The following is a 14,833-nucleotide window of genomic DNA, read 5'->3' as shown; positions in this document are numbered from 1 at the left end:
AACTTCAGTTGACTGTACATTATCTACTTATGGACCCACAACAATACATGCCGATTTACACTAGTATCATACAAGCGGAAATTGATGTTAACTCTCATTTGTTGAGTGTATCCCAAAATAACCCAATTTCTTCCTCTGCAGTTGAGATCACCACTTCCAATAAACCACCGAGACGGGGTACCAACTTTAGTGTAGAGGAGGATAATATGATGTTAACTCTCATTTGTTGAGTGTATCCCAAAATAACCCAATTTCTTCCCTTGCGGTTGAGATCACCACTTCCAATAAACCACCGAGACGGGGTACCAACTTTAGTGTAGAGGAGGATAATATCCTTATTTCGGCATGGCTCAATACTAGTATTGATGTTGTGCATGGTAATGAGCTGAAACAAGAAAGATTCTGGAAAAAATTTGGCAAAACTTCTACCAATACAACACATCCGGCACCACACGTACTGCTGGCTCCCTACAAAGTCGATGGGGAATGATTAATAGGGAGACAAGTAGATTTTGTGGGTTCATAGCTGCACTTGAAGCAACCCCTCATAGTGGTACAACCGAACAAGATAAGGTATAATTATATAGCAATAGTTTCAAAATAGATATTTACCAATAGTTTGAAGATACTAATTATTGCATTTTCTTTTAATTTTTTTAGATTGAAAATGCAAAGGCTTTGTATAAAGAAAAAGCCAAAAAAGATTTTTCATTTGAACATTGTTGGCATGTGTTGAAGCACTAACTAAAATAGAGCATGCCTAAGGAATACTCGAGAGTAGTGCTACCTCCAACTCAAGATTCAATATCTATTGCCGATGGGGATGACGTGTCTTTAGTTGATAACACTACCAACTTTGAGAGACCAATAGGTAGGAAGGCCGAAAAGGCCAATCGAAAGAAAAATGCTAGTGAGAAAGATGTTGGAGAATACTTGGCAAAGAAAAGGAATGCTATTGAGGACTTACAAGAACAAGAAAAGGAAAGAATTCGTTTGGAAGAGTTGAGGGATAGAGATAGAATTCGATTTGAGGAGAAAAGAATTGAAATGGAGGAGGAAAGACTTAAAATTGAAAGAGAAAAGTATGATAGAGGATGAGAGAATTATGAGCTTGGACACAAGTGGCATGTCCGGAGCACTAAAACTTTTTATGAACAACTCCAAGAGGGAATTCTTACAAGACAAGCGTCAAGTAAATAGTTTGGTAGTTGAAAGTTGAAACATGTAAATGATGTCTTAGATAGATGTATTTTGGTAGTAGTTAGATCAACCTTGTTATGTTAAAAAAATGGTTGATGTATTTTGTAGTAGTTAGATCAAGCTTGTAATGTTAGAAAAATAGTTGATGTATTTTGTTGAAGCCTAGATCAACTTAGTTACGTTAGAAAATGGTTGATGTATTTTGTTATTTCATATTATATATAAAAAAAATGATGTATTAAATCATTGTGTTCTTTGATATTTACTTGCTTTGTGTAAAATAACAGTGTGATAGCTATGTTATATGAATGTGAATGATATTGAGATTTTGGTGCCATTTAAATAATAGGATCTGCTGGTTGGTTGTGTATGAGGGTGTGCATATGTCTTATGATTCTTTCCTAGTCATGATGACATCTGCCTAAAATACATAAGCCAAGTTCTTGAACTGTTGGGGTTCATTTGAAGTGCACATTATTGAATTAATTTGTTGCCTTATGTGTTGTGGTTCAAACTTGTAAACATTTTATTTGCCAACTCCAAAGTTGAATAAGAAGTTGTTTAGGACTTGAATTGACTAGTTCTATCTCTAAATATAAAATTTAAAAGAAACCCTTACTTGGTATTGTGAGCTAAACACCCACATTGAAAATAGAATCAAAGTTTGGACAGTTTGGACATGGCATTATGTATTGTTATCATTTAATTAGTGTCAATTTGACTGTTAGAGATTGTAAATGACAAATTGCTCTTCATTTGCTCTTCAATGATTATTTCAATGATTTGCTCTTCATTTGCTCTTCATTTGTTGTCTTGAAGGTAGTATTCATGGGTAGCTCTTTGCTTCGCAAATTGCTTCTTGATGACTTCGATGAGGATGAAATAATCGAAGAAATTGTCATGAATTCAATGTCACAAAAACGTCGTTCCTATATTAGACGTAACCATTTTACAAGCCATGAAAGACTTTACCTTGACTACTTTGCCGACTCGCCAATTTATCCAGAGAAAGTATTTCGAAGGAGATTTCGGATGAGCCGTTCTTTTTATCTCAATATTATTTCTAAGGTCGAAGCTCATGATCCGTACTTTGTCCAAAAAAGAAATGGTGGCAAAAGACTTTTGGGTTATCTTCCTTTCAAAAGGTCACTACTGCACTCAGGATGCTTGCGTATGGAGTAACGGGTGATTTTATGGATGAGTATGTGCGGATTAGAGAAACCATTGCCTTACAAAGTTTGAAAAAATTTGTTATCGCTGTGGTTGATATTTTCTCTAAGGAATATTTGAGGAAGCCAAATAATGAAGATATTGCTAGATTGTTAGCCCATGACAAAAGGTGAGGATTTCCAAGTATGTTAGTTTCAATTGATTGCATGCATTGGAAATAAAAAAAATTGTCCACGTGCATAGAAAGGTCAATATTGTGGTCATATTCGTGAGTCGATTATTATTTTGGAAGCAGTGACATCATATGATATTTGGATATGGCATGCATTTTTTGGGTTACCTGGATCAAATAATGATACTAATGTGTTAGAACGGTCGCTTTTATTTTCTGAGCTAGCACAAGGACGCGCTCCTCCAATTAATTACTCAATCAATGGTAATAACTATAACATGGGATATTACCTTGCTAATGAAATATATCCAAAGTGGGCAACATTTGTGAAGACAATTCCAGCTCCACAATAAGAAAAAACAAATTATTTGCAAAAGCCCTAGAGGCATATAGGGAGGATGTTGAGCGTGCATTTGGAGTACTACAGGCACGATTCGCAATTGTTCGTGGTCCTGCACAATTTTTCTATCCTAAAGTGCTCCAAAAAATCATAAAAACATACATAATTCTCCACAACATGATTGTTGAAGATGAGCGAGATGAAAATGAAGCGGTAGACTTTAATTATGAACAAATTGATGAAGTAAATAATCCTCTTATACAAGTGTCACGTGAGCATGCAAATGGATTTATGGCATTCATCCAAAGTCATGAACGCATTAGAGACCAAAAAATTCCATTATCAACTCCAATCAGACCTTATCAATCATATATGGCAATTACATGGCGAGTCGTAGGAACTTCAAATGTGTGAGTTTTTATTGTATTTTCATATGAGTTATGTATGTGAACTTTTATTGAACTACATTGCGAATTTACTATTGCTGAAAACATACCAACCCAAGTTGCCAATTTCTCTTTGCAAGACTGCTCTTCTCTTTATAAAAGATGTGTGTCTCTCTGGAAGCTTAGTTAAGTGTGTGAAGTGTTGGAAAAATGTATAATGAGGTTGGTCTTTTGTTCCCTTACTTTCAGAACTTCTCTCAGGAAGTTCAACAACTTGAGGAGTACTCTAAATATGGCCAGCTTTTCTAAATGTTTTTTTTTTCTTTTTTCTTTCTTGCTTTGGATTAATTTGCAACAGTGACTTTTTGTGCCTGACAATTTTGGAAGTTCCATTCTGGAAAACTCACTTGATTTAATATCAAGAGCACGTCCATTTATTCCTAGCTCAGGTTGGTTTACAACTTTACAGGTGTTCAAAGAGATGGTTTGCATTGAGTATGTATGCATTGAGCAGTTGGAGCCTTTAAATTCATCAGGTTATTTGCTTGCATTGAGCATGTATGCATTAGGTGAATCATTTGTTGATGCTGCAAGGATGAGAAGGTTGGTGAAGGAGAGAGGTGTGAGGGTTTTTACTTGGTAGTTAATAGTAGTTAATGGTAGTTATTTGAAAACATAAAAAGAAAGAATAAAGAAAACATAAAGAAAACATAAAGAAAAAATAAAAAAAGAATATTTAAATGAAATGGTAAAATAATAGAAGCTTTAACGTTTGATGGATTGTAAAGTGGTATGTTAAAATTGATAAAGTAGGATTTTGAAATGGTAAATGCTAAATATTTTAGCATTCTTGATAAGAATGCTCTAACTAAGAGTCCGTTTAATGTTATTTTAGCAATGTTATTTTTATTTTTTTGGATATACGTGTGGGTGAAAAAATGTATGAAAATATATGTAATGTTGTCTAAACACTGAAAACTGTTATTTAAAATACACTATCAACCAGGCCCTAAATTTTTTTCAAGAGTTAAGTAACACATTGTGAATCTGTGATTACTGATTTGTGTAAAAAAATTTATGTTTGTGATGGAATCATGTGAAGTTAATATTACATTACACCAATCACCAAAAGTCAAAAAAATATAAAATAAAAATAAAAAACTAATTAGGTAAGATGTGCATTTAGACCCCCTTGAATTTTGGGGTTGTTTAAATTTAGCTAATTTAGTACCTACAACTCTCTATTAAATAGCTAATTCCATTCCCGTGTTGTCCAAAAATTAACATTCTAATGCACGTAACACACGCATGGAATTGCTAGACCGAGTTTAAAGTCTTCCCTTGGGTGAAGTCAAGTTGTCCCAAATCCTCCTTCCACTAAGCTCTGAAATGTTCCCAAATTTGTTTCTCATCTCCCACACTTTATACACCACGGTTGGAAAAACTTCGAGCTCCTCCTTTTCACCGGCACTAGTGGTCCTCATCGGTGGTTTATCTCTCTCTTGACAATGGTACAACACATGGCAGCTAAGGCTGCATTTGTTTCAGTGTAAAATATTTTCCGAGTGTAAAATAATTTAAGGTGAAAATATTTTCGAGAAAGGAAAATATTTTCTAGTGTTTGGTTGCATTTTAAAAATTATATTAGAAAATAATTCAAGTGTTTGGTAACATTTTGAAAATGCAAATTTTCTACTAGTTTCTCACATTTTCTCAGCTTCCAAACAAATTTTATAATAGAAAATTGCAATATATAAGCTTTTAAACAAACAAAAATCAAAACAAAATCATTCTCAAAACAAAATCATTCGATCAAACTAAGAGAAGGAGGAGGAAGAGAGAGAGTCATCGCAAATCGAAGGAAAGGGAGAGGTAGATCGAGAAAGAGAGAGATCGGTCATGGGTGGGTCATGGGCGACGAGATCGGTCCAGCGACGGCAGGCTTCAGGCGGCGCCGAGATTAAGACAAAAAGAGTTCAATCTAGAGGGTGGCAGCGGCTCGATCTTGGCGATGTGATCTGGGGTGCAATCTCATGACGCGATCTCGCCAGCGCAATCTCGACAACGCGAGCTCTATGGCGCGATCTCACAGCTCGATCTCGACAGCGCAAGCTCAACGGCACGTCTGGGCTTGGGGCGGTGGTCTGAGCTCGATGGTGCAAGCTCTATCTCACTCTCTTTACTCTCTCTTCGTGCTCTTTCTCTCTTTCTCTCTTCAGGTGTCTGAGCCCGAAAATGATTTGAAGTTAAAATAGAAGTGTAAAATATTTTCCGGGTCAAAGGGCTTATTTTCCGGTCAAAACCCATGATTTTCCATTTGACTTTATTTTACAAGCCTTACCAAACATGCTGCTGGGTGTAAAATATTTTCCGAAATTCATTTATACCCAAAACAAATGAAGCCTAAATGTTAGTGGTTTATGTTGCTAGAGATTCCATTCCTTCATTATACCTTATGAATTCTACCCTTGGCCATTCTTTAAATTAATTAATATAATATGCTTTTACCATTTATGTTGAATATTTTTTTGTTTTTATTATGTGTTTGGTTTTTTTGTTTTAAGATAGTTTCAACCTATAGTGTCCACTCTTGATGAGTGCTCTTTGTCATCAGACCAAGACACCAATTATTTTCTAGTGTAGGCAGAGATTAAACCCCAGATCTCTTATTCAACCATCAAAGACTTTACCAGTTGAGCTAACTGGAACCCACTGCGTTTTGATATTATTGAATGATCACTTTTTAAATAATGGGAAGAGGCTTTGTTATTAATGTTTTAAATATTGTTTCGTACTATAGGTAGTGGTGATTATTGCACTTTTATACAAAATGATGATACAAAGGAGCCCTATATTTTATATCATTTAAAATATGAGGTTGTATTAGTCTAGTTTTAAGAAATTTTAAATCTTTGACCGAAACTCTCTCTCTCTCTCTCAAAATCAACTCATATAGGCATTAACCAATGATTCAAAAACAAGGAGAAAATCAAATCATAATTGATCACATTTTTCATTTTTGTTTTGACTTTTATTGTTCTATCAAATCAGGAAGGAAGGCATTATTGACAATGAAATGGAGCATAACAAGGCAAGGGGAAGGATGAAACCCACCATAAAGGACTACAATGCATAGGGAGGCACAACAATGCTAGATCTGGCTAATTATAATATGCCTCCTATGATAGTGGTAGTGACTAGTGAGTGGCGCAACCTAGATTTGGTCTACCTTCAATGAGATAGGTTTGACTAGTTGGTTTTCGCTAATCAGACACCTATTAAACATTTTGTTGAAAATAACTAAGTCTTAAGGAGTGAACTCGTTGCAAGGATCAAAAGTAGTTAAAACTCACCAAATTGGCTTAAGGGGAGGGCATGAGTAAGGGTGTCCACGGGTAGAGTTCGGCCAAATTGTCCACCAACCCGCATTTCACCAGACTTTATACTAGAATTCCATTCTCGCTATTGACTGGCGGAGCATTCCTATTGAAAATAACTAGGTTTTAAGGAGTGAAACTCATAGCAAGGGTCAAAGGTAGTTGAAACTTACCAAATTGGCCTTAGTATGAGGGGCATGAGTTAGGGCATCCATAGGTAGAGTTCGACCAAGTTGTCCACCGACCTACACTTTACATAACTTTATACTAATATTACATACTTCGTTATTGACCAGTGGAGTATGGGTCCAATCCTTAAGCCCTCAGATTTTTTATTGTTAGATTGATTAATGACGATGCACAAAATTGTTAGTGAATTGGATGCCCACACGCAAGATGAATGAGGTACCTGATAAACAAAAAGATGAAGAACCTACAAAGAGCACCGGTGGGGTGCCGACCAAAGTCCCCTCGAAAATTAAGTTAGTGATAGAGGAATCTCCAATAACTCAAAAGTGTAAGAGCTAGAAAATTACACGTACCTTGGAGAAGATGAGACTTGGTGCTTATACAGTGGTATAGGGCTAACTAAGATCTCATGAACATAGGATCTTTCCTTATAGGGAAGATATGGAGTTAATATTTCGAGATCTTACAGCTTTACTTCCCATTCTGAGAGGATATGAATATGTAGAAGGAGTTTTGGACATGGTATGCAAGTTCTTTCCATAAAGGGATGCATGAATGGAGAACACGCAAAGGCATGGGACTAGGTGTAATCCAACGTTAGTATCAAATAACCCGATGGATGATTCTATACCCAATGGGAGAAATGGATAGGGATATGGAAGTTGCCTTTTGTTAGTATCAGACCTGAAGAGGAACTCCAACCCAAAGGGCATCCTTACCCCGAAGGATACTCTAAACCCGAAGGGTACTTTTACACTGAAGGGTGAAAGGAGTTAGAGAATTTCTTAGTTAAAAAATACTCCCTATCAATTAAAGTCACCATCATCCTCAACAATGGTGGTGCATGGAAAAAAGCTTAAGATGTCCATAAAGTTAGGTGGACATCTCATTTTAATTGGAAGAAATCTCACAAAATCGACAAGATTCTTGCAAAACTGACAAAAATCAACAAGAATCTTGTAGGGAAGATATGGAGTTAATGTTCCGAGATCTTAGGGCTTTACTTCCTATACTGGGAGGATACGAATATGTATAAGGATTTTTGGACGTGGTGTGCAAATTATTTCCATCTAGGGATGCATGAGCAAAGAACACGCAAAAGCTGGGGACTCTATATAATCCATCGTTAGAATCAAATAACCCAGCAAGTGATTTTATACACGACGGGAGATATGGATGGGGGTAGGGAAGTTGCCTTTCGTTGGTATCAAACTTGAAATGAGAACTCTAACCCGAAGGGCATCCTTACCCCAAAAGATACTCTAAACCTGAAGGGTACTTTAACCCTAAAAGGTGAAACAAGTTAGAGAATTTCTTAGTTAAAAATATTCCCTATCAATTAAAGCTGTCATCATCCTCAACGACGGTGGCGCATGGCAAAAAGCTTGAGATGTCCATCAAGTTTAGTGGATATTGTTGGAAAACATGGTTTGTATCTCATACAAAACATACGCAATGGAAAATTAACGGATTTACTTCATTCGCGATTGATAACATACACCATGTAAATTTCAGAATTTAAAAACAAGAGAGCATACCTTGAAGCGATGAATTTCAAAAACAAAGATTAGAAGAACTTGAGAGCACTTTTAATCTTCATTCCAATTTTACTAACGCCCAAGAAGTGTGGTCTCTCAATCAGTTTTCAAGGGAGTATTAGAGAGTGGCTTTCTCTCACTCATACACACTATTTCTCAATACTGTCTCTCTCACTTAATTCTGTATGTTTCTTCCTTTGTAGCTAACTGATTATCTAATTAGGCTAGCCTTTTGGACCTTTCCAATTGGGCTTAAGTATGTGGCTTGGAGTGAAACCAAAAGGGACCAATAAGACACTAGCTCTAATGGGCCTTAGGCTTTTCTATCGACTCTTGATAAGTCTAAATGACAAGTCCAAAGTTACTATTAACTATATTTAATACCACTATATAAATATAGTTGCACTCTAGGTCTTATTTATAAATTATATCCCAAGACTTTATTGTACATACAACCCTTTCATAAAATATTCGTAGCAATACAAAGTCATGAAAGTAGACTGTCACTTTGAAGATTACTACATCTTAATTCCTTGAGTACCCGATTTAATCTTTTAAGTTATTTATCATATATTTATGAAATTCAATTCCATAAATATATAATTTAGTAACTTCTTACTAAAGTAGTTAGGCCTAACTCTCTGAATAACCAAACTCATTAAACTTATCTCAAGAGAATATTTTATATATCCGTTAAGAGATTATGAATTCCATCTTGAGAATGTATGTTCCATCAACACTAAATGCGGTTGCCCAACATACTGAGGTTTTGATCGTTATTTTAGATTTCATTCCTGATATATTAAAGTAACCAATATTTCATGATTAAGTCCATTATTCTCTCAGGATTAAGAGTTCATGAAAATAGAAGTCGTGAGATTTATTATTCATGTGACAGGCGTTAGGAGAATAATAAATCTCATAGCGGTTCAGTTCAATATGTTTTAATTCTTAAAACATATCAACATATCAACTAGAAATCTCAATTTCCATGATCAAGACAAATCATCTTAGTTGATATGTTATAGTTTTCGCAAATGAAATGCCCAATTTCATCACCGACTATGAACTAAAATTCTAAGTTTACAAAAAACTTGTGACTTATATCAACTGTGACTTTCCACATAAATCAAATACTATGCATCTCATGGACTATATGATTATATCTCAATATTCATGTTACCATTATTTTTAGATAATAATAAAACAACTTATTAATCACAACATTAATATCATACATAGCATCATACAATAGGATTTAAAGACACACATCCTAACAATCTCTCATTTACCCTAAAGACTATTGTGCACTAATCTAACTCTCATCTCCTCCAAATGTGATTCGAAAGTCTTTTGGGGCAAAGTTTTGGTAAAGAGATTTGCTAGATTTTTGCACTATCAATCTTTGCTACTACTACATCTCCTCGAGCAACAATGTCTCGAATGATGTGGTACTTTCTTCTATGTGCTTTTTTTCTTGTGATTCCTTAGATCCCTGGATTATGCAACCGCTCCACTATTGTCGCAGAGCAATGTAATATGAACTTGCTCAATTCTCACAATACCAAGATCAGAAATAAATTTCTTGAACCAAACAGCTTCATTTGTCGCTTCACAAGCAGCAGCATATTCAGCTTTCATGGTGGAGTCGGCAATACAAGATTGCTTAACACCCCTCCAACTTATGGCTCCACCTCCTAAGGTGAACACACAACCCGAAGTGAACTTTCTGAAATTAAGATCTGATTGAAAATCTGAATCTGCATAACCAATAGGTATCAAATCCTCACTATGGTAAACAAGCATATAATCTCTCGTTCTCCTTAGATATTTGAGAATATGCTTTACAACTTGCCTATGTTTAAGTCTTGAATTTAATTGACATCAGCTGATCATGCCAACTGAATAACAAATATTCGGCCTAGTACAAAGCATGGCATACATGAGACTTTCTACTACAAAGCACAAGAAACTTATCTCATCATGTTTTCTTCCTTTAGAGTCTTAGGAGTCTTAGGCCTTTGGTCATTAGATAGAGGAACTCCATGTCTGAAAGGAAGTAATCATTTTTTAGAGTTTTGCATACTAAATCGTTCTAGAACCTTATTTATATATCCAGCTTATGACAAACCTAACATCCTATTTGTTCGATCTAGCCAAAGCTTGAATCCTAAAATATAGTTAGCTTCACCCAAGTCCTTCATATCAAATTGGCTTGACAACCAAACCTTTACTGATGACATTACCCATACATCATTTCTAATGAGTAGAATATCATCAACATAAAGTACTAGGAACATTACTACTTTACTTTGATGTCTTTTATACACACATGGCTCATCTAGATTTTATTCAAAACCAAATGACTTGATTGCTTGATCAAATCTAATATTCCATGATCTAGATGCTTGCTTAAGTCCATAAATGGACATTTTCAACTTGCATACCATATACTCTTGATTCTTTACTATGAAAACCTTCCGGTTGCAACATGTAGATTTCTTCTTCAAGATTGCCATTAAGAAATGCAGTTTTGATATCCATTTGTCAAATCTCATAATCATAAAAAGCAGTAATGGATAAGAGAATTCTAATAGATTTAAGTATGGCTACGGGTGAAAAGGTTTCATCATAATCAATACCTTTCTTTTGTGTATACCCTTTCGCCATTAGTCTTGCTTTAAAGGTTTCAACATTTTCATCTATCCCTCTCTTCCACTTATAAACTCATTTGTAACTAACATGTTTAATGTCATTAGGCGTCTTTACGAGAACTCATACATGATTGGAATACATAATCAATACCTTCCTTTTGTGTATACCCTTTCGCCATTAGTCTTGCTTTAAAGGTTTCAACCTTTCCATCTATCCCCCTCTTCCTCTTATAAACCCATTTGCAACCAACATGTTTAATGTCATTAGGCGTCTTTACAAGATCTCATACATAATTGGAATACATAGAATCCAATTCAGATTTCATAGCTTAGACCCAATGATGTGCATTTATGTCATTCACTGCTTCATCATAAGTGTAGAGATCCGATTCAACCTCTTCTGAGATAGCTTTATAAGTTTCGCCCAAACCTATAAATCTTATAGGAGGCCAAACAATTCTCCACTATGACGAGACGCCTATGTACTTGTCATCTCATAAGTAGTATCATGTGGTGTATCGAATATAATCACATCATCCCTAGTTTCATCTATTGGTTGTTTAACTACAAGTTCATTCATTTCAGCCAAAACAACTCTACTTCTAGGAGTAAAATTATTCATGTAATTATTTTTCAAAAATTTAGCATTTGTACTAACAAAAACTTTGTTATCTTTATGACTATAGAATAAACCTCCAACCGTTCCTTTTGGATACCCAATAAAGAATACCACTTCTGTTTTAGACTGTAACTTGTCAGACTTTCCTTTCAACACATGTGTTGAACAACCCCTAATATGGAGATGTTTCATATTAGCCTTATGCCCAGTCCATAACTCTATAGGTGTTTTAGGAACAGACTTCAAAGGTACCAAATTTAGAAGATACATCGCAGTAATGAAGGCATATCCCCAAAAGGAAATTGGTAGAGTTAAATAACTCAACATAGATCTAACCATATCTATTAGAGTCATATTCTTTCTTTCTACTACACCATTTTGTTGTAGAATTCTAGGTGCAGTCAACTGGATATAATTCCATTTTCAGTCAAGTAATCCATGAAATCCCCAAGAAGATATTCACCACCTTGATTAGATCGAATGACATATATGCGTTTACCTAATTGGTTCTTAACTTCAACCCTAAACTCTTTAAACTTTTCAAAAGCTTTGGGCTTCCGTTTCATTAGGTACAAATAACCAAATCTAGAGTAATCATCAGTGAAAGTAATGAAATATTCATAGCTACCTCTTGCTCGGATTGACATAGGACCACATACATCTGAATGTACTAGTTCTAGCAACTCTTGGGCTCTTATACCTTTTGCATTAAAATGTTGTTTGGTCATTTTACCCTCCAAACAAGATTCACAAATTGGAAAACCATCAAAGTCAATGGGCCCTAAAAGTCCATATTTAATAAGTCTTTTAATCCTATTTGAATTAATATGACCCAAATGCAAGTGCCAAAGATATGCATCACTAGTAGAATGAAATTTTCTCTTTAATGATTTCAAATAAGAGTTATTATCTAATTTGGAATTAAATAAATCGTGCTTATCAAGAGTTAAAATATAAAAACCATCCACAATATTGTCAGAACAGATAAACATTTTATCATTCTTTATTACAATATTGTCTTTCAAGATAACACAATATTCATGTTTACCTAAATAAGTTGCAGAAATTAAATTCCTACGAATATTAGGTACATATAAACAGTCATCCAATATTAAAATTCTAGACTCAAAGCATAAATTAAACACTCCAATAGCTACAACCGAAATCCTGCTCCCATCAGCCAAAGTAAGAAATAGCTCTCCTTCATTCAACTTTCTGGTCTCTTGGAACCCCTACAAAGAATTGCAGATATGATTAGTATAACCTGAATCCACACACCAGGAATCCGTGGGATTCTATACTAAACATATTTCAAGAAAAAATGAACTTTTCATACCCTTATTCTTGGCAGCTTTGAAAATTGGACAATTCCTCTTCCAATGTTCTTTCTCACCATAATGGAAACATTTTCCTTTGGTTTTCTTTCCTTTGTTGGCAACTCCTAAGGTAATTTGTTTACCATCTTGCCCCTTGCCTTTCGACTTAGGTTGAAAAATAGAAGTTTCAGTCATGTTAGCATCAACACTATAAGTACCAAGGATGCCTTCAGCCGCTACCAATTCATTCATCAATTCAGACAAAGAATAAATTTTTTTGTTCATATTATAATTAATTCTGAATTCCTTGAATGATTCCAGTAGTAACTGGAGTATCATATCCACTTGGGATTCTCCATCAATATCGGCATCTAAAACTTCCAGTGTATTCAGATTAGAGATCATTTTAAGACAACGCTCTCTAACTGAAGTGCCCTCAGTCATTTTGGTATCATAAATTTGCTTCATAGTTTATTGTCTTGCAGAACGACCTTGTTCACCAAATATCTCCTTCAGACTTAGCATAATGTCTGAAACTAGTTCTACATCTTGCATTTGATGCTATAAAATATTTGAAATAGATACTATGATATAACACTTGGCCATCTCATTAGATCTCTGCCAACGATCATATTGCTGTTTTTCCTTAAGAGGAGCATTTAATAAATGAAACTTTGGATATGGTTGAGTAAACACTTATTTGTACTCCTCAACAGTAAGAATAATGTTCAAATTTCTTTTCCAGTCAACATAATTGGATCCAATCAGTTTGTTTGGTTAAGAATAGCAACAAGTGAGCTAAATGATGCCATAATTTAAATCTGAAAATAATAAACATGAATATAATAAGTAAACTGGACATTATCAATTTAGCATATAAACATATAGTATGGAATCTTAATAAAACTACAATATAATATATGCAATGACAACCCAATTACATATTCAATATCCCTCAGCATAGAGTGAATATTAAATACTATGATTGATTGAGAACTATTCTCATTATTAGTGCTATTGTGATAACTCTTATCAAACACTAATAATATGTCGTTATACCTTTAGCCTCTAAATAATTATAGTAAGAACTTAGCATGGAGGATACTATAATATTTAATCTAGTGTGTACTATTGTCTAGAATCATGTGTAACCACATTTCATCTCCCTTAACAAGTTTATCTTGTAATACCATGATTCAAAATACCCTCTGCATGGAATGCATAGCTCAAGGCTAAGACAAAGTGTTTAATCAAACTACTATAAAACTAGGATGTTCAATCTTGTAGCACCATAAAATAAATACTCTCCGTATGGAATGCTAAGCTCGAAGCAAAGACAAAATATATATTTTATACTATTATGAACCGACAATGGAGGCCATGATATCCCACCCTTGTCTCTCTCTCCCACTAGATATTTTAAATTAAAGATTTTATTTATTTATTTAGAAATTATGGGTAATCCAATCACATACAGCCTTGCACTTAATCCATTTGAAAACACTTAGAAAAATTAAAAAATTTACTTCTTTCGATCAATCGAATGTGCCACTTGATCGGTCGAATGTGCCACTTGATCGCTGCTTGATCGATCGACTAGCAATCAAATCAAGCAGATTGGCCCCTATTTCACTTGATCAATTGAAAGAAATTTTGAACCAATTGAAACTAATTTTGAACCAATTGAAACTCGTGAACTTCGAATTTCCAGAATTTTTCTAAGGCAATTTTCAACGGTTTTTCATGAACAGACAATCATCATATGAACACAATACATAAAGATTGATATCAAAACTAAATTTCATTGATGCTATAGCCTTAAAGTTTAATTTAACATACTTGAATCAAACTTAAACAACATCATAACATCAA

The sequence above is a fragment of the Castanea sativa genome, chromosome 1 (genome assembly GCF_040712315.1).
Source record: "Castanea sativa cultivar Marrone di Chiusa Pesio chromosome 1, ASM4071231v1".
NCBI lineage: Eukaryota > Viridiplantae > Streptophyta > Magnoliopsida > Fagales > Fagaceae > Castanea > Castanea sativa.
Note: the sequence above shows the minus strand (reverse complement) of the source record.